The sequence below is a fragment of the Mycteria americana genome, chromosome 6 (assembly GCF_035582795.1).
Source record: "Mycteria americana isolate JAX WOST 10 ecotype Jacksonville Zoo and Gardens chromosome 6, USCA_MyAme_1.0, whole genome shotgun sequence".
Classification (NCBI taxonomy): Eukaryota; Metazoa; Chordata; class Aves; order Ciconiiformes; family Ciconiidae; genus Mycteria; species Mycteria americana.
Window position 1 is genome coordinate 70,807,184 of NC_134370.1, and position 23,351 is coordinate 70,830,534.

The following is a 23,351-nucleotide window of genomic DNA, read 5'->3' on the forward strand; positions in this document are numbered from 1 at the left end:
TGCCTGCTGCCCGCTGCCCGCTGCCTGCTGTCTGCTGCCCACTGCCTGCTGCCCGCTGCCTGCTGCCTGCTGCTCACTGCCTGCTGCCCGCTGCCCGCTGCCTGCTGCCCTGCCAGCCCCTGCTCTGTCCCAGGGAGGAGCTGCCGGGAGGGGAGAGGCCCCCCAGACCCACCGCGTGGGGACAGCGGGCCAGGACAGGCTGCCGAGGGCTTTACGGGAGGACGCTCAGCTGCCTGCCGCTTTCTGCCCTCACCGCAGCCCGACGGCTCCCCCCGAGGCCCCCCAGGACCAGGCCAGCCCCGTTCGGCTGGGCCGAGCCGTCGAGGTTGCTCAGGGGGACGAGTGTTATCTGCGGGGCTGCAGCCCTGGCGCAGCACGGAGCAGTTCCTCCCAGGCGATGGGCCGCGGCGGCGGAGGGGGCCATCCCAGAGAGCCCGTGAGCCCCCCGGGAACGGTGCGGCTGCACGGGCACCACCGCAGGCAAACAACTGTGAGGCCTCTGAGTCACTCCGTCTGCTTAGGAGTTATTGTGAAGAGGAAAGGAGAAGGAATCGCGACCAGTTGCAGTTGCACCAGGTGTTTTTTAAGGACCAGGAAATCCAAAAGCAAGCAGCGAAGGGCGTACGATCCCGGTTAACGTAAAGAAATCACACAAGCGGGTAGGGTACAACCTAAAGACCACGGCGTGATTGAGTTACAGGTAGCGAGGGACGTCAAGGGCAACGAGAAAAGGATTCGATGTGCTGTACAGAAGATCCGGAAGGAAGGCAGAGATGGGGGGAAATACAGATCCGTAACTTAATGGGGAAGGGGAGTAAAATAATCAAAGACACAGAGAAACCCGCTGCGCTCCAGCCTGCGTATGCAAAGGCTGGCTGTGAGCGGGGAGGTAACGGCATCAGCGGCGGGAGGAGGAGAGCAGGGCAACGTGGAGGAAAGCCAGGGGAAAGGACATGGAGGGGCACCGGGTTTGGAGAGGGGCCATCCCAGCCCCCGCGTTTAGAAGATGGAGGGGAACCATCCCCGGGGCCGTGCTGCCGTCCCGCCCTGGCACCCGCTCCCGGGGCGATGCCGCGCACGGCACCAGCCCGTCGCCACACGTGCGACGTGGGACGGTGAAACCAAACGGTCGGTGAGGATGGCACCGCCGCATTGAGGATGGCACCGCCGCAAGGTAAATGCCTTGATCCCACCGAGGCTCTCGACACCCCTCCACGTGAGGCCCTCGTCAGCAAACTAACGAGCCGTGCCCCACACGGGGACACCAGGGGATGGCTCAGCTGCACCCCGGAAGCAGCGGGCGACCGGACGCGCCGATGGACGGCGGCCATGCCAGAGGAGGGCACTTCCGCCGGGGCCGGCCGGGTTTTTCCCTGAGGACCTGGAGCAGAGCGTGGGATCACCAAAACGGCGGGTGGCATGGGAGGGGCACGAAGTGCTGGGCAGGATGAGCTCCGGGCTCAAAACCATCTTGACAAATTAAAGACGTCGTTCAAAACCAACAAGCTGAGATCAGAGAGAACAGAGAAGCGCGAGGAGCTGCTCCTGCGGGAGGACCGGGAGATGCGAAGGGGTGAGCGGAGCAGGGCTGCAGAGGGTCACGGGGGGGCTGCTGCCCCCTCGCACCCCGAGCATGGCGGGCGCCGGTCTGCTGAGCACGGGGGAGCCCCGGCCGCAGCCGGTGCCCGGCTTGGGTCCCTGCGCTTCATCGGGGATGGGGGCAGCCAGGGGGGACCCGGGAGGCGGCGAGAAGAGTGACGAGAAGCCCGAGGACCGGGCCCGTGAGGAAAGGAGAGGGCAGCGCTCCGGGCGCCCGCCACAGCTGGCTGAGAGGACGTGCGGCAGCGGCCTCGCGCGCGGGACGTCACGGGCCGGGAAGTCAAGAAGCGGGGTTGGAGGGCAAGCAAGGCGATCCCGTGCTTTCAGCTGCTCTGGGGACAGATCCCGCCCTGCCGCTGGCAGAACCTCCGCGCTGGAGGCTGAGGACCGCGCCCGACCACGGCGACCTCCGCGGGTCCCCTGCCCGGCCCTGCCCCAGCAGCGGCCCCCAGAGCCGGCGGCCGCGGCGGCCTCCGGGGATGGGGACCCCCCGCCGCCCGGGGCGGCCCGGCACCGGCCGGCACCGGCCGCCGGCGGGGTCCGGCCCTGGCGCCCGTGGAGATCCTGCGGGGAGGCCGCAGGCGTGGCGGGAGGCAGCGGCCTCCGCCGGGGACACCGATTGGCTGAGCTTCACCTCTGCCACCTCTGATTGGCTGAGACCTGCCCAGACGCCTGGTGGTCCTCAACTGCAAGAGGCTGTGGGTGCTCCTGGCCCGGCATGCTGATTGGCTGAGGCAGCTGCAGCCTCGCATCCCCCCATGCTGATTGGCTGAGGCAGCTGCAGCCTCGTGTCTCCTCATCCCGACTGGCTGAGGCAGCTGCAGCCTTGTGCCTCCACATCCTGATTGGCTACGGCAGCTGCAGCCTCGTGTCTCCTCATCCTGATTGGCTGAGACAGCTGCAGCCTCGTGTCCCCACACGCTGATTGGCTGAGGCAGCTGCAGCCTTGTGCCTCCACATCCTGATTGGCTACGGCAGCTGCAGCCTCGTGTCTCCTCATCCTGATTGGCTGAGACAGCTGCAGCCTCGTGTCCCCACACGCTGATTGGCTGAGGCAGCTGCAGCCTCGTGTCCCCACACACTGATTGGCTGAGGCTGTGGCGGGGCCGCTCCCCACCGCCGCCGCCCCGGCTCCGCCCGTGGCCGTGGCCCCGCTGGGCCCGCTCCCTCCAGGCCCGCTCCGCGTCCCGCCGGGGCGCTGGGCGCGCTCGGGGCTCACGCAACGGCCGGGGCGTCCGCGGGAACTTAAGAGAGCGAATCCCCTTCCGCCGCGCTCCTCATCCTCCAATATTTGCGAACACGGCGCAGGCAAACTCGGGCCGCAGCAGAGCGGGCGGGGTGAGGCAGGACTGCGAAGACGAGGGGAGAAACGTCGGTTTAGGGGAACGCCGACGTCAGCCGGGTCCGGTCTCCGGAATCGCCCTGCCCCGGCCGCTCGGACGGCAGCGGTAGCGCGACGGGCTGCTCGGCCAAGCCCTCCAGCAGCGCCGGGGATGTAGGAAGCCGTCAGCGCTGACAGCCGAAACGGATTGGCGAGATCGATTTTCACCCCAGAATACAAAAAAACCCACTGGAAACGAGAAGTGCGTCTGCCAGACAAAGGACTGCGTTTTTTAGACAAACTCTTTGCTGTCATTAGTCCGTCCAGCTCCACCTGCTTCCATGGAGATGAGAATCTCCGTCTCGCGACGCGCCAGCCGAATCCCGGCTGCCTTCGCGTACACCTTCTTCCATCGGGAGGAGACCCTCGTCCTCCTCGCGATGGGAGCCGGAGCTCCCGTCCCCCCGTCCGCAGCCGTACGACGCTTGGCCGTAGCCAACCGCTCCCCTTGCCGCGCCGCGTTACGGCCCCCGTCCCTCCCCGCGGGGACCCGCCGCCTCCCGCCACCACAGCCCCGTCCTGCCTCCCCACCGCGGCGGGGCTTGGCCTCTCCCCCCACCGCTGCCCGTGGCCTCCCTTGGAGGGGGGGGTAAACAGCATCCAGATTTCTGGAGCATCCCAAATTCTGCTCATCCCTTTCGGTCTTGGGGAGAGGGGGGCCTTGCCGTCACCCGGTGCCACATAGCCCCTCCGAGGTTTCTGGGGCGCGGATCTTGCCCACCATCGCCCTGGAGGGGAGCGATGCCCAGCAGCCAACCGGGAAATCGGGGTCCCGTCGCCCACCCCTATGGACGTGGCTTCTCCGGGCGGTGCCCGACCCCCCCCCGGGCGTCCCTCTATGGGGTGATAAGCCCCCCCGAAACTAAGCGACGCTCATCCCTTGGGTTCGGGGGTCCCGGGTGGCCACCGTGGAGGAGGAGACGCCGCACGGGGCCGGTGGGCGCGGGGTCGGGCTGGCCGCGACCGGTGGTCGCGGCCAGCCCGACCCCGCGCCCGCACCGGCCCCGTGCGACGTGGGGGGGGGCCCCCCACGGGACGCCCCCATCCCCGTTCCCATCAGACGAGCCGCGCCCCGCAGCTTTGTTCCCCGCAACCGGTACCGAGGGCGGACCCGGCTCCGGGGGATGAGCGGGCCGGGGAGGCGGAGGGGTCGGGAGCGGGGGCGGGGGGGCGGGGGGGGTCGCGGTGCTCGGGGAAACTTGGTGGGGGGGACGCGGGGGCACGGCGGGGAGATAAAGGGCGGCCGCCGGCGGCCGAGTTAGGAGGAGCCGCTGTTTTGCATCCCTTCACGTCAGCCCTGCCTCATTCCCTCCTTCTTCCTTCCTGCGCACCCAGCGCCGGGCCCGGAGCCGCCGCCGCCGCCGCCCCGGGAGCGCACGGTGAGTCCCCGCCGCCGGGCTCCCCCCCACGCCTCCCCCCCCCCCTTCCTCTACCGGCGGGGGGAACCGCCGGTCCGCAGCCGGGGCCACCGATGCGTCGCCGCCTTCTCTTTCCCGTCCACCTTCCCCCCGCGACGGAGACGGGAGCGATGGCGGCGGGAGGGAGGCGGGGGGGGGGGGCCGGGGGGGGCCGGTGCCCGCTCCGCACGTGGGTCCGCCGCCCCCCCCCCCCCCCCCCCCGCCCCGTTCCCCGCCGCCAAGTTTCCCCGCCGCCGCTCGCAAACTTTCTCCGCGGTCGCGGGGCCGAGAAAGTTGCGGGGAGGGCGGGCAGGGCGGCCCGGCCCCCGGCCGCGGGGTCGTTACCTGTTGAGGGAAGGGAGCGCGGCGGCCCCGGAGGACGCGGCGGCCCCGGGCCGGGCTCCGCGGCACCGAGCGCGGCTGTGCGGGGGGGGGGGGAGGGGGCCGGCGGGGGCTGCGGGGAGCGGCTGGGGGGGGGGAGCCCCCCAGGTAACGCGCGTGGGTGGGGGTGCGGGCGGCGGGCAGCACCCCGGGGTGCCCCGACCCTCGGAGCGGCCGCGGCGGGGGGGCGAGGGGCGCCCGGGCCGGCCGGTTCACGGCGCTGCCGGGAGCCGGGGCCGGGGGGCGAAAGGCGGGGGGTCCCCGCGCGGGCCGCGCCCGAAGTTTGGGGACAGTTTGCAGGTGCTGGGGACCGGCCCGGCGGCGGCCGGCCCGGGCGTGCTGCCCGGGGACGGTACCGGGGGCGCGGGCCGACGCGAAGCGGGCGGGTGGCTCTGCCGGGCCCGGGCCGCCCCGTCCCGCGCCGGGCGGGTCCCGCTCGCGCTCGCCGTCACGGAGGCCCCCCGAGATTTCCCGGTGCCGGGACCCCCGAGGGCTCCGTGGGAGGGCCGGGGTCTGGGGGCACGGCACCGCGGCCGGGCCGGGGGCTGCTTTGTCTCCCGCCTCCCTGCCAGGGACGGCGGCTGGTCCCGGAGTCCCTGTTTGTGCAGCCCTTTGATAGCTGCCTGTTAATCAACAGGATGCAGTGGTTAAATTGGTTATAATTAATTAATTAGTCAATCATTAGTAGTTTCTTTGTAAGCAGCCTGTGTGGGCAGAGGAGGGGGAGCCATGGGAATGGAAGGCGGCATCCCGGAGCCTGACCTCCCGCCGGCTCCGGACACGGCAGCGCGGAGGGCAGCGCCGCCAGCTCCGCCAGCCTCCCGCGCCCCACGCCGCGCTCCCGGCCTCGGCTTGGTGGCTTCTCGCGTCACCGATTTAAACCAGCCTCACGAAGCCGTACGCTCAGCGGTTCCAGCGAAGGACGGTCTCAGTCTGGTTTGTGCAGGTAGTCTGGGCCGGCCGCAGAATTCTCACAAACGCATCTGAGGTCGGAGGCAGAGCCTGAACCACGGCCTTGCCAGGGCGGCTCCTGAGAAGTCGCAATAGGGGCACTCGTCTCAGCGTCCCCTCTGGAGCCCCGGCGGGTAACCGAGTCCTGGCAGTCGGCTGGGGAGCCGCAGCTCTGGCACCAACACCTTCTGTGACCGGTCCCCCCGCTCCCGCCCCTGGGTGACAGCTTCCCCACCCGCGGGAGCAGCCGTGGGAGCCAGGCGCGTCCTCCTCGGCGAGGGCCACCGTGGGCAGAGCCCAGATCGTGACCTGGCTGGGCCGGGCTCCCCTGCTGCGAGTGGGCTTCCATCAATGCCCTCTCTGAGTAGCGATCACGTTATATCCCTATAAAACGGTAAACTAGATCACAGTAGCTTGAGCTCTGCTACGCACTGAGAAACAACCTACGCTTGGGAGGTGACTCGGAGGATCAGACGTGGGTACCCGCAGTGGAGGGAGCGGGAGCACCTTTCCACGGTGCCCGCGTAGCGTGTCTCCTCTTGTTCCCTTTGACGCTGGCAGGGTTTGGTTTAACCTCTGAGAAAGCGGTTTTAGTTGGTTTTATTGGACCGCAACGCAAAAAAGGTTTTTCATTTATAAACTAGTTTAGGAAACGCACTGTAGAGAGGGATGAGCGCAAACATCATCCTGCTCTACTGTACAGCTGGAAATGTTAAGGAATAGGCAAAACGGTGGTTTTGTACCGCAAAGAAGGTGCCAGCGTAAAATCCTGTGAGCGAGAGTGTTGCCTACGCTCCTTACGTTTATTTTACCTCTATTCTTTGTTGAGGAGCAGGCTCCACTTCAGCGTCTGCTTGAGCACGGTCTCCTTAATATCAGCTGAGCGGGTCGTGTCCGTGGGTGTTCTGCCAGGCCAGGACCAGACCGGCGGCAAGGGGAGAGCTGTCAGCGCCGGCCCCGACAGGCCGGCAGCGGGGGTTTCCTGCCGGTTTTATTGCCGTTGCTCCCCCTTCCCTCCGCTGCCCACCGCGGGTTTTGGTTTCCCTTGACCCGTTACGTCTCCTCCTGTGAAACGGCGAGCGCTGGCAGGCAGGAGCACAGCTCCTGTCCCCCGCCTGCAGAGCCTGCCCGACCCGGGCGCGGGTACGCCGGCACCGAGGGCAGCGCATGAAACGTCCCAGATACCTGCTCGGGGCGTGCTCGCCGTGGAGATGGCGCAGGTTGGACCGGTGGAACGTTGCTGGGCGGCCGAGATGCGACGGGAGCGCCGCGGTCCCGTCCTTTGTGCCTGCCTGCGGCCGGGAGCCTTCGGGACGAGTCACGGTCCCCGCTGAGGTCCCTGAGCCTTCCCGCAGGGCTTGACCTTGGGGACAGAGGACTGTGATCCGGTGACGAGTGTTTTCCCTTTGTCCCGCTGTCCCACATTTTCCTCCTCCAGCCCCGTGCACAGCTCTCCTCCTCCCTCGGTCCTCACGAAGGGCAGCACCTCGCGGTGGCATTCGTGCTGGGAGACGGACCCAGCTCAGCCCGCCCGCCTCCAGGCGCGGCTTTCCCTAAAAACCAGTTTCTGTCAAAAGCGGTGGAGTGAGGTGCACGCAGTCGGTCGGGAATGGTGCTCTTGCTGGAGTGAGCTGGGGGGGCCTGTACTTGAGAAAGTGGGAGGCTGCCGCTCTTCTTTCCCTGGTTTCGACAGAGGAGCGGGGTTCTCTCCCGCTGAGAGAACGAGCACGTAAGGCAGCTTCTTTCCCAAACTTTAAATTAAGGGGCAGGGGAAACATGATTTTACATTTTCCTGATGGTGGTCTTTAGTCTCAACTGTCTGTCCGTCATTTGAGTGACAGTAAAGTATTTCTAACGAAAATAAATAGAAACAACGTGTCAGCATCCTGCCTAAAAATCTCTTTGTGAAGCACGTAGCTGCCACGATGCCCTTGTGCTATCGCCGTCCTCCCGTTTCTCTGAACATTTGTACAATGTTCTCCACAAAGTACCGTAGCTTTTTTAGGAAAGGAGAAGTGACCGGGGGGGAAGGCTTCTTGTTTTTCAGATGCCAGGTCTCCTGGGTCGCTGTGAACATTCTCAAGTGGGAAGAAAAGCCTCATCTCCCACCCTTCCTTCCTTCCTTCCTTCCTTCTCAGGCCACCTCTAATTCCACAGCAGAAAAACCGAGGGAGACAGGCAGTGTCTGGGTTGCTTTTTTGTGTAGGGCGGGGAAAAACTTGTAGAAAGTTCACATGAAACTTCGCAGGGCTGGCTCCTGAGATAAAAAAGAGACAATTCGGTGACGGGGGAGCACCAGCGGCCGTGCAGGGGCAGGGTGCTGAGTGAGAACAAGGTACATCCTGCGGCCCTGGCTCTGCCCAGCACTCTCGGGGGGCATCAAATTTGTACAAACAGATTTAAAAAAAAAAGATAACGCTTCCTCGTTCATTTGAAACGGACAATGTCCTCCCCAAAAGCTGGGGGGCCGAAAATGTTACGCTGGGTTTGTGCAAGTTGGGAGTGAGAGGGGGGGTGAGGAGCCTGGGGGTCTGGCGCTCGCGGGCGGCGAGCTGGAGGGACCGCTGGAGGTTCAGACCGCTCGCGGGTCAGCGGGGAGCCCCGAGCCGGCGGGATCCAGCCAACGCGGAGCGCGGTCTCCCTCAGCGCGCAGGATCCGTGCGATTTGTTGGTGCGGGAGTGGAGGGAGGAGGATCGGGCCGCCGCGTGCTCAGGCTGCCAAGGGCTCGGGGGTCCCGGAGCAGCGGCCGGCGGGGAGCCGCTCGGCGAGGGGTGGCCGGGGAGCCGCTCGGCGAGGGGTGGCCGGCCACCTGCGCGGGGCAGGGCGGTGAGCAGAAGCGCCGGGGTTTGGTACCGGGCCTTGCGCAGCTCAGCGATGCACAGCTCACGCGGGAAGGGATGAGTGGGAAATTAGTGAAATCCTGTTTTACCCCCAAAAGCGATACTTGCTGTCCAGGAGTGGCTCGGAGGAGGGAAAGGGCAGCGCGGTGACGGTGACGTTTCTTGTGGGTAGCTGAGTAGTAACCTACAAAGGAGGAAAATTTGTAACTGTTCTTCACCTTACAAGGTTAAAAATTAACTGAATCAACCAGGAGCCGGACCTGAGCATTGCTGCCGGCAGCTCGGGCGAAGAGCTTTGGGATGCAGCTGCGCCTGGGAGCGCTGATGGATGGGAGGCTGCTCCCTAAATAAAGCAGGAGGGCCGACGCCGCTGGCCGTACCGCAAAGTTCTCAGGCTGAGGGTGGTGCAGAGGGGGTCACAGCGCGGGCGGCGGGGAAGGGTCTGACAAACCCACCCCGGGGTGGCGGCAGTTCGGGGTCACGGCAATGAAAATCCTTCCGACGTCCTGGGGGTGTGACAGGAGCTACGAAAAATGCTGGTGAGGACAGACGTGCAAGAAGACAAATTCTGGTGGAGAACACTTAATAACAGGAATCCTTGCGGCTTTGGGACAGCAGCAGTTGCAGGTGGGTGGATGGTGGAGCACGAGCAATGACCGGAGCGGGTTTGGTCTACGCGGCCTGACCAGGAGCCCTGCCGAAGGTCGGAGCTGCCGAAGAGGAGCTGTGGGCGCTGGCACGAGGCTGGGCTTTCGGCGCTCGGGGGTGGCCCTGGCGGGTCGAGGACCCCAGCCAAGGCTGGAGGGGGCAGGCAGAGGGGTGGGGAGGGCTGGGGTGCCTGCCCGGGGCTGCAGGGGCAAGGCGGGGGCAGCACCGAAACCCACCCTCAGAGCAGGGGGTGGAAAGGACCGGGAACAGGTTATTGATGCCAAACGCCCGGCACAGCTCTGGCCCGAAAACGGCCTAAAAACGGCACTGCTCAGCAGTTCCCACTGGCGCGCGAGTGCGCGTGCGCCTGTGTTTGCACCTCGGCAGCACCCGCGGGCCGGGGGTCTCGGTGGCGCGGGCGCTGCCGCGGCGCCTGGCGGATCCGTCCCCGGCCGGGCACCGGGGCCGGAGACTTCAGTACTGCAGCCAGAAAAGCAGCTTCCAGTGCAAGTGTGTTTTAAATGGATGCTGTGACGCAGAGTGATTGAAATGAGTGGATTTGGTTAAAATTAAAACTCTATTCTTCGTCTGTTTCCCCTTGCTCTTCAGCACATTCTGCAGGCCCCTGTGCCCTGACAAACAGCGCGCTTCCCTCTTGCATGCAAAACCACGAGTATCTCCAGCGCAGCCTGCGAATGACAGACACAAAGAGGTTTTGGCTAAGAAGGAAATATCAGTCAGTCCTTTCAAGGCTTTATCTCAGCACGTCAGTTTGGGGAAGAATGTGTTTTAACTAGGAAGCGGCACGTGGACGTGTTCATTGTTTTACTTCCACATCTTGTGTATGTGAAACCGTGTTTCTGCATCGGCGTGGTACGCCCAGACGCGCTTTGCTGGGCAGCGTGGGAGACGCTGTAGTTAAAAGGGGAATTTTGTGGGGATTGCAGGCTGAGGCCACAGGCAGTTGGTGCAGAAATGAGATCTTTGGGGCTTGCTGCTCGCTGTCCATCTGAAGCCTTTAGCATCCTTCCCTACGCGGTGCTGCTCTCTCCCGCCGCTGCTCCCGCAGCCGGCACCGTGGCAGGGCCGGGTTTGTCCCCCGGGTACGGCCGGGACCGGCCGGCGGCACCGCCGGGCTGGGGGGAGAGCCGGGCTTTGCCCCTGGCAGGCAGAAGCCACGCCGGGCTGGAGCCCGTGTCCTGCCCGTGGTCATGGGCGACCCGGGAGGGAGAGGAGGGGGAGGAAGGACGGGCAGAGCTGCAGGAGGAAGAGCGCTCGCTGGCTGCCTCTAAATTTATCTTTCCTGTTTCTCAGTAGCGGCGTTGTCTCGTGTCGGTGCTCCATGGTGCCGGGTCGTTTCGCCGCTCCCTCATCGCTCGTCTGGGTTATCCTGGGTTTAAGGAGCTCTCTGGCCTTTCCCTGCATTTTCTTTCAATTTTTTCATTCTTCACGTGCCCCCCGGTTGGTTTTCCCTTCCTTCAGCCCCGGTCTGTTCTCGCAGCCCCGTGCCCAGGCCGCTGTCTCGGGGCCCTTTCGGCGGGGCCGGGGGCAGCCAGTGCTGCAGCAGCCCCCGGCCGGGGGTGCCGAGCGCCGGGTCGGGGGTGTCCCAGCGCCCGTGGGCTCAGCACCGCCAGGACTGGAAATAAAGGCGGGCGCTGGAGGACGGCGTTGGGCTGTTTTCCCTTGGGGGGCCTTCGCCGAACAGGGACTGCGCTGTTCTCCCTCCCAGCGAGGGGCGGCGGGTGCAGCCCCCCGACCTGCCGCCGCTTCAGCGCTTTCCCTCTCCCCTTGCCGAGCTTCTCTCTCCCGCCACGCCTCGCCGGCACGCTGGCATCGCGCCCCCGCCCCAGCTCTCCCGCTGCTCCCCCGACGCCCACCACGGCTCCGGCTTTAACACTCGGGGCAGCTTGAGCGTAGATTTTGGCCGCCATGTGCCCACCGGAGCGAGCCGCAGAGGCAGGCGGGTGCCCGTGTCCCGCACCTTGCGAGGGAGATGCTGAGCGTGGCCGGGAAGATCAGAGATGGCCAGGGCTGGCCCGGCTGGCGGCTGCCGTGGGGATGAGTTGGGGCTGTGGTAAGGATGGGTGTTGGGGGGCTGTGGTAAGGATGGGTGTTGGGGGGGGCCGGCTCCCGTTCCCAGCCAGGACACGCATCCACGGGGACTGTGACGCTCCCCTTCCTCGCAGAGGACTTTCCGCTCTCGAGTACTGACCCCGCAGCCATCTGAAGCAGGGGCACCATCAAATCTGAACTTTAATATCTCCCTCCTCTCTGCCAATTGCAACCTTTTTTTTTTTTTTTTTTTTTTGAGCCACCTGAGAGTTACCATTTTCAGGCACTGATCGACCAGCCCTCCTCGGTTTGTCCCTTGGCTTTGCTCCGGAGACGTCGGTCCATGTTCTCCGTGGCTATTTTGCGCTCACCGTGCGAGAGGCTCACCCTTCGGCCCTCGCTCACGAGTCCCCGTGGCTGCCGAGGGCAGAGCAGCTCATTGCAGGCGGCTGCGCTGTTCGGAGGAGCTGCAGACCCGGCCGTGTAGGCACGGGTGCCCTCCAGAGAAAGACGACTCTTTCCAGAAGACGGAACCGTAGGCAGAACTGAAAGAGCCTTTTCCGTCGGTGGTGCCAAGCCTCTTTGCTGAATTTCTTCTCGTCCTTCCCCGTTTTACGCCTTGGCCGTTCAGCGCGCGCTTGTGAAGCCCGTCAGGGTAATTGCAGAACTCGTCTGCAGAGAGCAAGCCTTGATTTATGGGGGCTTGAGTGGTTTGGTTTCATTTTATGATTATCAACAAGGGACACATATAAGCAAATTATTTCAACAGCTGAGTATTCTGTATATTTATAGGACTTTCTTGCTGTAAGAAGAAAGAGTGCAAAATACAGCAATTATGCAGATTGTGATGAAAATGGGGACTGGGGTGGTTCAAGCAGACCCGAGCGTGAGCCGGCCCTTGGTGCTGCCAAAGCGAAGGCGAAATGCCTATAGACAAAACCAGCCTCGTCGCTACGCTATGAAATATTTATTAAGACGAGTAAAAAGTACAAACATCCCCACCCCCCTGGGTCAGGGCCAGTGCTTGCCCACTGCATTTTCCCGTATATCAGCCGGCGAGCTCTTTCTGAGCGCATCGCGCCGGCCGGGCGGGCGTCTCATTCCCGCCCGCGGCAGCTCCCTGCCCGCGTTTGCCCGACGTCCGCTCTGGTTTCAGGAGCGCGAGCTGCAGGGCCGTGGGCATCGCGCGGGGCGAGCTCCCGGCGTCTGAGGCTGCGTCCGTGCCGACGGGCCGGCCGGCGTGACGCGCTCCGGACAGCGGTGCCAAACTCTCCTTTGAACTCCATTTTAAAAAATAAATAAATACACAGTCCTGTGTAACATCTCAGCCTCCACTGGGAGTTAGGAGAGCTGGGTGAACTCTCAGGACGTGATAGCATAGACAGAAACGTAAGCGCAATAAACGGAATTTTCTTTTTCTCTCAGCCGCGTAAACCCTACAGAAGTATGCAGCGAATGCAGCGTTCGTTCCTCCAGACCGGCGAGAGCCTTTGCTTCCCCCGTGAGAAAAGCAGCCGTGCTGCTCCGGCTGCCGTGGTTTCAAACGGCATCTGCCCAGCAGAAAGGCCAATGCTTTTATGGTTTGTAAGTGGCCGGCGGCAAGCACGTAAATCCAACCGCACGGCTACGCGCGCCGTCCTCGGCGAGAACGTGCGGACGACTGCAGCCAGCGCCCACCCGACTGCCGGGCGCGTGTCCTGGAGCTCCGGGAGGGCGGAGGGGGCACTGGGCACCGCTCGTCCCTCTGCTCGCAGATGCTCCAACCTGATGCATTTCGGGACTCGGATTTCAGAATCTAAGTTTCTGCTCCCCTGAAGTCACCAGAAGCGCGAGGGACAGCAGATGGGGAGTCCTTCACGCAGGGAGCCTTTCTGCAGAGATCACCCCCATAGGTTCCTCGCCGACGTGTCTGAAGTGGAATAAAAAGCAGCTCAGCTAAAAAAAAAAAAAAAATCCCCAAACTTCACTCTCTCATAGACTCAAATAGTCTGAAATTACACATACAGCCTTTATTTTCTGAAGCACCCGGCCTGTAGCTGCCGTACATTCATTATCCTTCGGTAGGGCAGAAGCAGTGCCTCCTGGCTTGAAGAGGCGTTTTCCATATCAGTCCCTCTGACTTCGCTGGCTCGGATTTTACCTGTCACTGTTTCAGACTTTTCATCTGTGCCGGGCTAGGCTCCGTGCTGGAGGATTTTTTCCTTTAATGACAAAGTTTGGTATTTTGAAACAGACTCTTTGTGTTCCCGTGGTGCCGCTGCTCGGGGCTCGGATTCGGGACAAACCGCCGTCCCTGGGCGCCGGCGGGGCGTACGGAGGGTGGGTTGTGGACGGGGCCGGTGTGCGTGCACCGGTGCTTGGAAACCTGTTTGCTGGGCTTTGAGAAAAGAAAAGCGATGCGGGGCGTCAGCCGTATTCCCAGCTGAACCCTAACGCACGCAGGCGCGGTCGGAAGCAGAAACGGCCTCGCGATGGCCGGGGATGCCGGTGGAGTCCTCGTGCTGCCGGGTGCCAGCGGGACGGAGCAGGACGGCGCCGTCGGCTGCGATGGCCCTGTTTGCCAGGACATGGTTTTGGCTACCGAAGCCCTCGGTGCTGGCAGCCGGCGGGCAGCCGTGCTGTGGCCGCGGTTGTCACCGTGTGCTCGCTGTCCCCCGTGCTGGCCGTGCGGCGGCGGGTCCTGGCGGTGGGGATGGAGCTGGGAGCCCCAGGGCTGGGGAAGGATCTCAGCCCGAGCCCCGTGGCCGTCCGTCTCCAGCTCCTGTTCCCCTCTCGCCCCGCGTCTCCAGTTCGGGTGTCGCTGGAGACCCTCTGCGGTGAGGGTGCCCGGAGCCACAGCTGCTGGGCTGGGCGCCGAGGCCGGCGAGGGGTGGGGGGGACACTCGGGGGTGCCCCCGTTCGTCCGATTCCCTCTCACCCCCCAGGGTTTGCACCCCGCGGAGCAATTCGGAGGAGGAGCGGGCAGTCCGGAGGGGCACCTCGGGGACAGGGCAGGGGGAGCAGCACCCACAGCCGCGCGAAGCCCCGGCAATGGCCCTGGGTCTCTGTGGCTGCTAGAGAGCGTCAGGAACCGGGGAGGAGAGCGGGCACGGCTGGCTTCGGTTCAGCCCCTAAAACCTGGGGGAGACAGGCACCTGTGGCTGGGGGGCCGGGCGCTCCCACCCACCGCAGCCGGGCAGGCTGCCCGCGCCGCCCACGCCAGGGCCCGTCCCGAGGAGGCACGGGGCGGAGCGGCCCATCTCCCCGGGCGCGCGGCCGTTCCCCTGTCCCACAAATCCGACCGCGTTGCGCGTGCCCCATCGGCAGATCCCCCCCGGGTGCCTGCGGCCGTCGTGCACCCCAGAGCGCTGCCGGCGATACCGTATTTCCCGTATCCGACGTAGCACCATCGCTTCCTTGGGTCAGTCCCGAGCTGAGGTTTCGTAAACTGCCACCGGCAGGGACCCTCCGCCCGGTGCCTCCCGCTCCGTCCGTCCTGAACCACGCTTTCCAAACGCTCGTCCTCCTGACCTGCTCGGCGGCTCAGAAGAGGATCTGAAACATTTTTCACCTTGTGGATCTGAAAGTAACGTGGCATTTGCAGCTGAGCTGTCAGTTGGGCTCCTGAAAGGGTGCACCACGTCCAGTAACGCCGCTATCGGAGAAATCAGAAGTGGGATGTTCCCAGGGGTCGCAGGGCCCCAGCCCTGCCCGCCCGCCCGCAGGGGGCTCGGTCTGTTTGTTATTTACCATTTCTGCCCCCACGGGTGTCACCTGTGAGTTCTGCAGGGGAGATTTCGTGTGTTGGAGGTAACTCCTTGAGACACCGAGCGGGGAGGTCCTGCGTTCCTCCCTGCCGTTTGGGCCATACTTCGCCTCGCAAAGGCTTAGCGGGGATCTTTTCCCTTCGCTAAGAGCAAACCGCAGTCAGAGGTGGTGCGCTCCGCGACGTCCCGATGGCTGCTGGCTCGCAGGGACCGGTGCGGTTGGGAGCAGTTTTCTCCAAAGCGGAACGGCCTGAAAATCTGAAGTTCACGCAGCGGAATGTCCCCTCACGCGGCAGCTCCTCGCCCTCTCCTCGGAGCAGCCTCCGTGCCGACAGCAGGCGCTGGCTCCAGCGATGGGTAACAGTGGGCTTCGGAAGCTCTGACAGGTTTTACCTGTGAAAGATTGTCTGGTCGAGTATTAATTAACACGCTCAAACTAGACCCTCTTGGCTATGATTATCATACCCCCCGCCCCAGCAGAGGTGACGGTGGATGCGGTGAGCGTCGCGGTACAAAGCAGCCCCGGCTCCCTGGGCGCACGGTGCAGCCGCCGGCGCTGCTGCCCCGTCCGGCGTCCGTCCTTGTGCGGCACGGTGGTGCGGCACCGGCGGCAGAGCTCAGCCGATGCCCGGCCGCGGCGGGCACAGCATCCCTGCGGGGAGCGGGCGGCGGGGCGGGCAGCGGAGGAGGCTCCAGCCCTGGCAGGGCTCTGGGACCCCTTGTCCCCAGCACCGGGAGGCTGTGCTGAGGTTCCTGTCCCTGCACATCCCGGGGATGTCGGTCGCCCTCTCCCGCTTCCCAGCACCGCAGTGAGAGGGGCGAGGTCTGCCCGGGCGCGGGGGGAGCGTTTCCAGCCCTTGTTCAGCACGTGGGAAGATTGAACTTATCAGCAAAATCACGTGCAGTCCGGAGCGTTCACCTTCCTCCTGGCCTTTAGCTCTGGTCGGAAATTTCTGGCTGCCGTGAATGGATCCGGGCAGTCCCGGTGTCCCCATTCCCCATTCTCGCAGCCCGGCGCAGGGCAGAGCCCGGGCGAAGGGGGCAGCCGGGCCCGAGAGCTGCCCTCCTGCGGGCAGCGCTGCCGGCGTGGGCAAGCTCCACACGCGGGGGACGTCAAAAATATATTAAAATTGTTTCCAAAGATAAGGGCAGCGACAACCTCAGAAGCGAGCCCGTCTTCCTGCCGCGGGGGTCTCCCCTCCCGTTCCTCTCGGGGTGGCACACATCTCACGTTTAGAACGTTTCGGTTGTTTGTCCCTTTTACAGCCGGCCAGCCGGGTTATGCACGTAGGGCTGCTTCAGCTCCTACTTGTCCGTCAGTTCCTCTGACCTCCAGCCACTTTTATGGCTCTGCTTTGAGGTCCCGGCGGTTTATCATTAACCCCTGGCAGCGGGGGACGCCGCGCAGGAGCGATGCCGAGCGGCGGCCGCCCGGGCTCCTGCGCAGCGGCGTCGTCCCCTGCCTGCTGCGGCCGCTGCCCCGCAGCCGGGCTCGGCTGTGCTGCCAGGCGGCGCGGCCGTGCCGCTCCCGCCTCGCTGCCGGCGGAACCGGGCTGCCTGCTGCCTCCCGCTCGGTTTCCCGCTGTCCCTGGGGGACCCTGCTGTCCCGCCGGGCCCGTCTTCAGAGTTTTCTTCCCGCTGCATTTTCGCTCTCCCTTTGTCCTGTGTTACAATGCCTCTCTCCTTACCGCGCTTTTTGGGTCATCTTCACGTGGGAGGCTCTGGGAACCCCCCACCTCTGCCGAAGACGCCCAGCGAAACGTCTTCGTACCCCCGTACCGTGGGTCGGTAAAAGCCCCGACGGGCCTCTCCTGGCAGGGGTCTCCGCCGTTGCTGTCGTCTGCTGAGGGGTTTGGGGTCTGCAGAGCGAGGGGGGCTGCACCGGCCACCGGCCCACCCTTCGCCCCCCGCTCCCTGCAGAGCCGGCACCCGCGGCGCCCGGCCCAGAATCGGGCCCCCGGTTTGCTCTGCCACAAGCGTCCCCCCTCTCTGTGCACGGTTTGGGTTTTGACCCACAGCTCTGGCGCCGGTCGCTTTTCACGGCCACGCTTGTTTCTGCAGATTTGTGTTCTCCGGCTGCTCGCGCCGTGGTTTTTCCTAGGGACGGCGCGGCGGCTTTTCGTCTAGGAGACCCGACGGCGAGGCCGGCCCTTCCCAGAGCCGCTCTGCGCAGAGCTCCTTTACTGGTTTTACATATCTGCATGTGTGATTACTGGGAGAGGTATTTTTAAAAGTAGCTCGGCGTCTCTTTCAGGGAGTTAGCAAAGAGCAGATTTATTTTCTGCTATGCTGAGAATTAACTCCCCTTTCTTCCTCTTCCCTCTGCCCCCGCTGGAAAGAGAGAGAATGCAGAAGAGAAGAAAGGATTTACATTGTGGTGGTGATTGGCACGGGCTGTGAATGAGAGGTCATTTCATCTGGCTGTTTCTTTTCAAGCGCTCTTTTTTTCATGCACACTGTATTCAGGCTGGGAGCATTCTTTCTTTTCAAAGCTTCTCTGTCTGTCTCTCTCTTCCCCCTCCTTTATTTTTCATCCCTTTTCTTTACTTTTGCTGTCTTTTCATTCTGTTTTTCTCCACCCCCTTGGGGCTCCATTTTTTCTTTCCTCTTTCCTCTATTCAGTTCCTTTTTTCTTCTCGCATCTTTTTTGAATAGCTCTTCTATTTTCAGAGAGGAAAGGGAGTATGTCGAAGAGAAGTCGTTGCAGCGAGGAGGAACTTGAAAGTCTTTCTTTCCCTGTTTATTTCACTTAAAAGCAAAAACTGTTTTCCAAGGGAGAGCAAGGTTTCAGCGCCGAGCCTTTGAAGCGAGGCTGGGACGGCGGCAGGGCTGGCCGGGGTGGGATTTCTCCCTGCTCCTCGCCACGCCGCAAACACCGTCGGTCCGAACTGCTGGCAAACGCCGGGAGCCCCGCGGAGCGCGGGCAGGGCTGCGGGTCGGCGCCGTTTCGGCTGGGGTGTGGGTGCTCGTGCCGCGAGAGGGTCCAGGCAGGAGCAGCCCCTCTCCCTTGGCTCTGGCCGGGCTCGCCCCCGGCCGCTGCTCGCCCCGCGCCTTCGGACACCAAGTACTTGTATTTAATCGCTATTTCTGTCGCTGGTGCTCCCGGGAGAGCGAACGGCAGCATTTAAAGACGTGACGTGACAATAAGCTCTGAAGGCGAGATCCCCAGAGCTCTCTGCTGCGGCGTGGGTCCCTGCGCGGCGTTGGGGAGGGGGGAGGTGGATTGGGATGGAGAGGCCGCGTTTGCGTCATTTTGAAGGGGGAACGTTGTGCCTGCACAAGTAGCCCGTGGGCAAACGTGGGACGTGCCGGAGCGCCGCGCCGGGGAGCGGTGCCGCGTCCCCGAGGCGCAGGGTGGCCATCGGCCATGGAGAGTCACTCTGCTCCGGCCTGGGGGACGCGGGGCTTCGGGGTGCCGGGGTTCCGTGGGTTAGGGCCCTTCCACGGCAGAAGAGCAGGAAGGGTCTCGTACGCGTCCATAAAACCACAGCAATTCCGGTCGGGTCCGAGGGAACCGTCCTCGCTCAGAAGGACAAGGCTGGTCCCGGAGCCGCTGCTCCCCAGACGCAGTTTAGGAGCCACCAGCAGCTCGCCATCGCAGCGCTCCTAGCAGCTCCGTCGTCTTGCTTCGAGAAGAGCTGCCTAGGCAGAAGCGCTGATAAACCAGGCCTAAAGCTTGATCAGCTTGGTCTTCTAAAGAAGAGCTGCTGTTGTGCCGTGTAGCGAAGCGACGGGAGTTCCCCAAGGAAGGCAGCGGTGGGGGGCGACGAGAATCCCCCTCCCCTCGTGCTCCCAGCCCCAGCGCTGGTCCCGGCGTTAACCGTCAGCAGGGTTTGGTGCGGCTTTGGCTGCGCAAGGAGCAAAGGTTTCGCGATCCCGTGGCAGAAACGGAGCGCTGGCTCCAGCGCTTGCTTTGGCTCGGGCGGTCTGTGCAGTTTCCTAAGGAGACTTCCCTGGTGCAGAGAAAACACTCGTGGTAACGAACCTGCTCCGATGGGCTCCCCACTGCACCGCGTGCCGCGAAACGGGGGTCCCCTGGAAGTGACCCTGTGCTGCCAAGTCGGACCCAGGCCTCCCCTGCTCCTTCCTACCGGCCCCCAGACCCCGGCAGAGCCTGTCCTCCCCGGGCAGCTCTTGTCCGTCCGTCACCCCCGTAGCCAGACTGATGCCATTAGGACTCTGATTTTCAGAAAGCATCTTTTCCCCATTAATTTCAGTCTCTCTCCTGGTTGCTTTGAAATAAAGTAGAAGTTGAGGGCTGATCTAAGACACACGAACAGGCGTTGGACTGGAGCCACCAGCTTTCGTGTAGGCTGTTAGAGAGGGGCCGGAGGACGGGGCTCAGGACCAGCTGGCGAGGCTTCGCCCGGCGCCCGCAGCCGGGTCCCGCAGTGGGAAGCGAGGCAGGGAGCACGGGCGTGTGCCCGGGGCTGCTCCTCTCCTGCTAAAACCGCGGTTCTGGGTGAATACCGGGTGCACGGAAAACACGGCAAAGCGGGGACTCCTCGCGCCGCAGCCCCGACACAAAACGCGGGCAGGTGAGCCCTGCGGGCAGCTCCGGAGGGGCATCTGGTTGCCCGATCCTGGACGTCTTGTAGCGCGAGGGGGGAATTCGGCTTCCCTGTGTTGGAAGGGCTTTGGGGAAGGTTGGAAGGGCCTTGCCGCAGCACGGGGGTTTTATCGTCCTCTGGCAGAGGAGCACGCTGGGGCTCAGGCTCGGGCAGGGGTCCCGAGCCGTGCGGGTGGGCTGCAGGAGGAGCGGGAGCGGAGCTGGTGGCGCGGCAGTTAATGAAGTAGATTATTTTTTTTAAAGTGAGATCCGAATAATTGTAACCCCCGAGATAGAGAAGACGTCGGAGGAGATGAAAAGGGAGAGAGAAAGAAAGGAAGCAAAGGACAGAGGTTTGGAATAGAGAGGGAGATTAGGAGATAGATGAAAGAGAAAGGAGAAAGATAAGAGGGAGAGAGGGGACAGATCTCCGGCGCGAGATGGGCGTTGCCAGGGAAACGGGAAGAATGAGGGAGCGATGGAGGGATGGAGGAGCCAGCGGAGGATGCTGGGGGCGGGGAGCGACGCAGGGGTGGGATGGAGGCTCCGTCTTGGGCGGAGGAGGAGAGCGGATTCTCGGCAGAAAGGGGAGCGGGAGCGGGATGTCCCGGGTCGGCGTGGGCGCCCGCCTTGCTGGGAGGCCGCGACGGCCTTTGGGATGGCGGCCCCGGCCCCCCGCGGCGAACGGCCGCAGCATCTGCTGCTGCTCACGGGCTGACCCCTCTCACCCCGCGTTTCCATCGGCGGAAACGTTTCTTGCCCGCAGCGGCTTTCCTCAGAAAGAGGATGCCACGCTGCGCCCGTACCCGCTCAAACACGTGGATCCTCTTCTGGAGGGCTGGCGGGAGGTGGGAGGGGGTCTGACCTGGGAGGGAGAGCCCTCGCCTCTGCCGCGCCCTCGATATTTATATTCCACTTCCAGATGCAGCTGCTGCATTTCAAAGATAGAAAAAGGTAGCGTGTGACGGTGGGGCCAAGGGGGCAGAGCAGCGACCTGCTCGCAGGGGAGGATGGGCACCGCGGTGCCGTGCACGCCGGGCCGGCGGGCGAGGGCAGTGCCAGAGCTCGGCCGGTGCCGCCTGCACCGGAGCCAGCCTGGCCGCCACGTGTGCCTGCCCTGGGCCGGCGCTCGGCGGTGGGGGCGGCCGGGCATCCCCGGCCTCGCTGGCGGCAGGACGGTGCCTTCCCAGCTGCCGCCCTCCTCGCAGCAGCAGAGCGGTGGCCGATCCCGTGCCGTGGAGCGAAGGTTCCCCAGCAGAAATCGAGTGCCGGGTCAGGGTAATTCAGTGCGGTCGCAGGCGGCTCCCGCGGCCAGAGCGGGGGCTGCCGGGCAGAGCCCGCAGCGTGACGGCGTGCGGGGCCGGGGCTGGCAAAGAAAAAACTCGCTTGAAAACCAGCCCTGCGGTCAGGGTGAGGCTTCGCTCGTGAGCGGGGCGCTGCGAAGCAGAACCCCTCCTTCCATGACACTACGGTGTCAGTTCAAACCCAGAGAGAGTTTTGTGCTCAGCGGCTTCGGCTGGGTACTGGGAAGGTCCCGCAGGCGCCGGCTGCTCCCGCATCCCTGGGCTGGCGACGGGGGGGACCAGGCGGCTGGGAGCACCGAACACGCTGCTTCTGCAGAAACGGTCACCTCCAGTTACTTGAAAAACATTCCTTTTTCCCTTCCAGCGTTTGCCATAACCTGGTGGCTACAAACATGCATGTTTACTTCTCAGTGATGAACGGAATGGTTGGGGTAAGAATCGCTAAAAGAAACGTCAAGGGAGCGACGGGGAAGGGTTTAACGTGACGTGACAAAGCGGGTCCCGCTCCTGTCCCGAGACAGTGTCTGTCACGCGGACCCGGAGCCGTCATTTTCCCCAGCTTGTTTTTCCACCTAATCTTACTAAAAAACGCTATCTATACCATGCTGCAAATTGTAGGTTGTGTCCTTTTTTTTTTTTTTTTAATCAAAGCTCCCAAAGACGATAATTCCTCCACCCAGAACCACTTCACGTGATACACGTGATATCATGTACGCCTTTCCTTGTCAGAAAGCGTATCCGAGGCTGAAGGCAGCAGTTCTGCTTTCTAACCAACTTACAGTAAGTAGGTTCTTTCTTTTTCTAGAGAAGTCATTAACAAAAGTTTTCCTTAAAAAACGGAGTTAGATAGTATCTAATACGGAGACACTGACTGAGCGAATTTAAAAATTGTTGTGATTTCCTTCAAAATGCGGCGTTTATTTGGTAGCAGCAACCCGGCGCCGCGCGGCCTCTTTCCCGTTTCTCAGAACTCCGGCTCGTGATTTAGCGCCCGGTTGCTCTGCGTCGCGTGTCACCGGTGGTTCCGGTGCTGCCGCGGGCCGAGGCGGGCGGGCTGGGCAGCGGTGGCCGGCAGCCGCTCCGTGCCTGCAGCCCCACGGCACGTGCTGCCCGCGCTGCCGCACCCGCCGCGGAGCCGGGGTCCGGCGCGCGCCCCCCGCGTCCCGCAGCCCTCGGCCTCGGCCGGCCCCGGTGATGGGGCTCGTGCAGCCAGACAGACGTTTGGGCTCGGACGCGCCCGGCGTTTGAGCCCGGCTGCAGCGCGCCCTTCCCACGGTGTCGGACAGACCGTCCTGCGCGGGGAAGCTGCGGCGGCCGCGGCGGCGCGCGGGAGACCCCACTCATCCTCCCCTCGCTCAGCCCCAGCACAGCGTTCAGTGAGACCAAGACGAACTCGTAACTCCTCGGGCCTGGTCCAGGACAAGTGCTCTGGATCGGTCTTATGAATAATTTTAGTTGTTTGCTGTGGTTTCCAGGGAAAACAATTTGTCTGTTTAGAATTTTTGTGGGTGCTTTGAGCAGCTTTATGTGAAAACCGCAAAAAAGATGAAAGACTGATTTTTCCTTTATTAAATTGAAATGAAAGCTTCTTTTAAGAAAGGAAGAAAAATAAAATCAAAGGTATTCTCACGAATATTACAGATCCGTCTATCAGCCATTTTCCATTAAAAATTGTGGAAAAGTTTTAACGCCTCCCCCCCCTACAAGATCCCCCCCACGTGCCCAACTTCACCCGCTCGTCTTTAGCCCCGGTTTATGCTCGGGCTCGACCCCAGCGCCCCGGGAGCTTTGCACGGTGCCTCCGCCGCCGTGTCTGCCCCACGCACCGAAGCGGCGGGGCAGCCCCGGGGCACCCGCGGCAGGGGGCTCTGCAGAGGGGGTCCCACGACGGGGGTCCCGCAAAGGGGCTTCCGCAACGGGGGGCCCGCAAAGGGCTCCTGCAAAAGGGGTCCGGCAGCTGCCCAGCCCTGTCGGCACCTTCCGTGGGGTGGGAGCCCACTGGCGTTAAGGGGTGCGGGGTGCACCCCTTTCCTATATTAGGAAATTTTTCTTCGCTGAAAGGGTTGTCCAGCACTGGCACCGGCTGCCCAGGGACGTGGCGGAGTCCCCATCCCTGGAGGGATTTAAAGGACGTTTGGATGAGGTGCTCAGGGACATGGTGTAGCGGTGGGCTGGGCAGGGTTAGGTTTACGGTTGGACTCGATGATCTTAAAGGTCTTTTCCAACCTCTACGATTCTGTGATGCTGTGATTCTGCAGCCCCCGGAGCTGCGGCGTGCACCCCTCGGACGGCCAGCACAGGGACGCGGGCTGGGCTCCCGCAGCCCCGGGGATGTGCCGCCGCGCCGGCTGAAAGCCGGGGAGCTTTAAGGGAGGTGCTCTCTGCCCCCCCGGGACAGCCTGATTGCATTGCTGAGGTTGCACCGTTGGTGTTCTTTCAGCGGGGAACGAGTCCTAAAGGTCCTCCCGGATTGCTGTTGGGTTTGTCATACAACCTGTAACG

At 63.5% G+C, this 23,351-nt stretch overlaps 3 protein-coding genes across 3 annotated transcripts in view; all 3 read left to right on the plus strand.

Annotated features, from left to right (window-relative positions):
* GDPGP1 (GDP-D-glucose phosphorylase 1) overlaps nucleotides 1-23,351 on the plus strand; it is a 121,730-nt gene that overhangs the window by 53,719 nt on the left and 44,660 nt on the right. The window lies entirely within an intron of this gene.
* The window catches only part of SEMA4B (semaphorin 4B), a 61,212-nt gene continuing 38,336 nt past the window's right edge, over nucleotides 476-23,351 (plus strand). Inside the window, exon 1 of the mRNA XM_075506513.1 lies at nucleotides 476-480. The gene's annotated coding sequence lies outside the window, so the exon portion shown is untranslated. The remainder of the gene's footprint in view (nucleotides 481-23,351) is intronic.
* The window catches only part of ZNF710 (zinc finger protein 710), a 34,715-nt gene continuing 15,575 nt past the window's right edge, over nucleotides 4,212-23,351 (plus strand). Inside the window, exon 1 of the mRNA XM_075506516.1 lies at nucleotides 4,212-4,359. The gene's annotated coding sequence lies outside the window, so the exon portion shown is untranslated. The remainder of the gene's footprint in view (nucleotides 4,360-23,351) is intronic.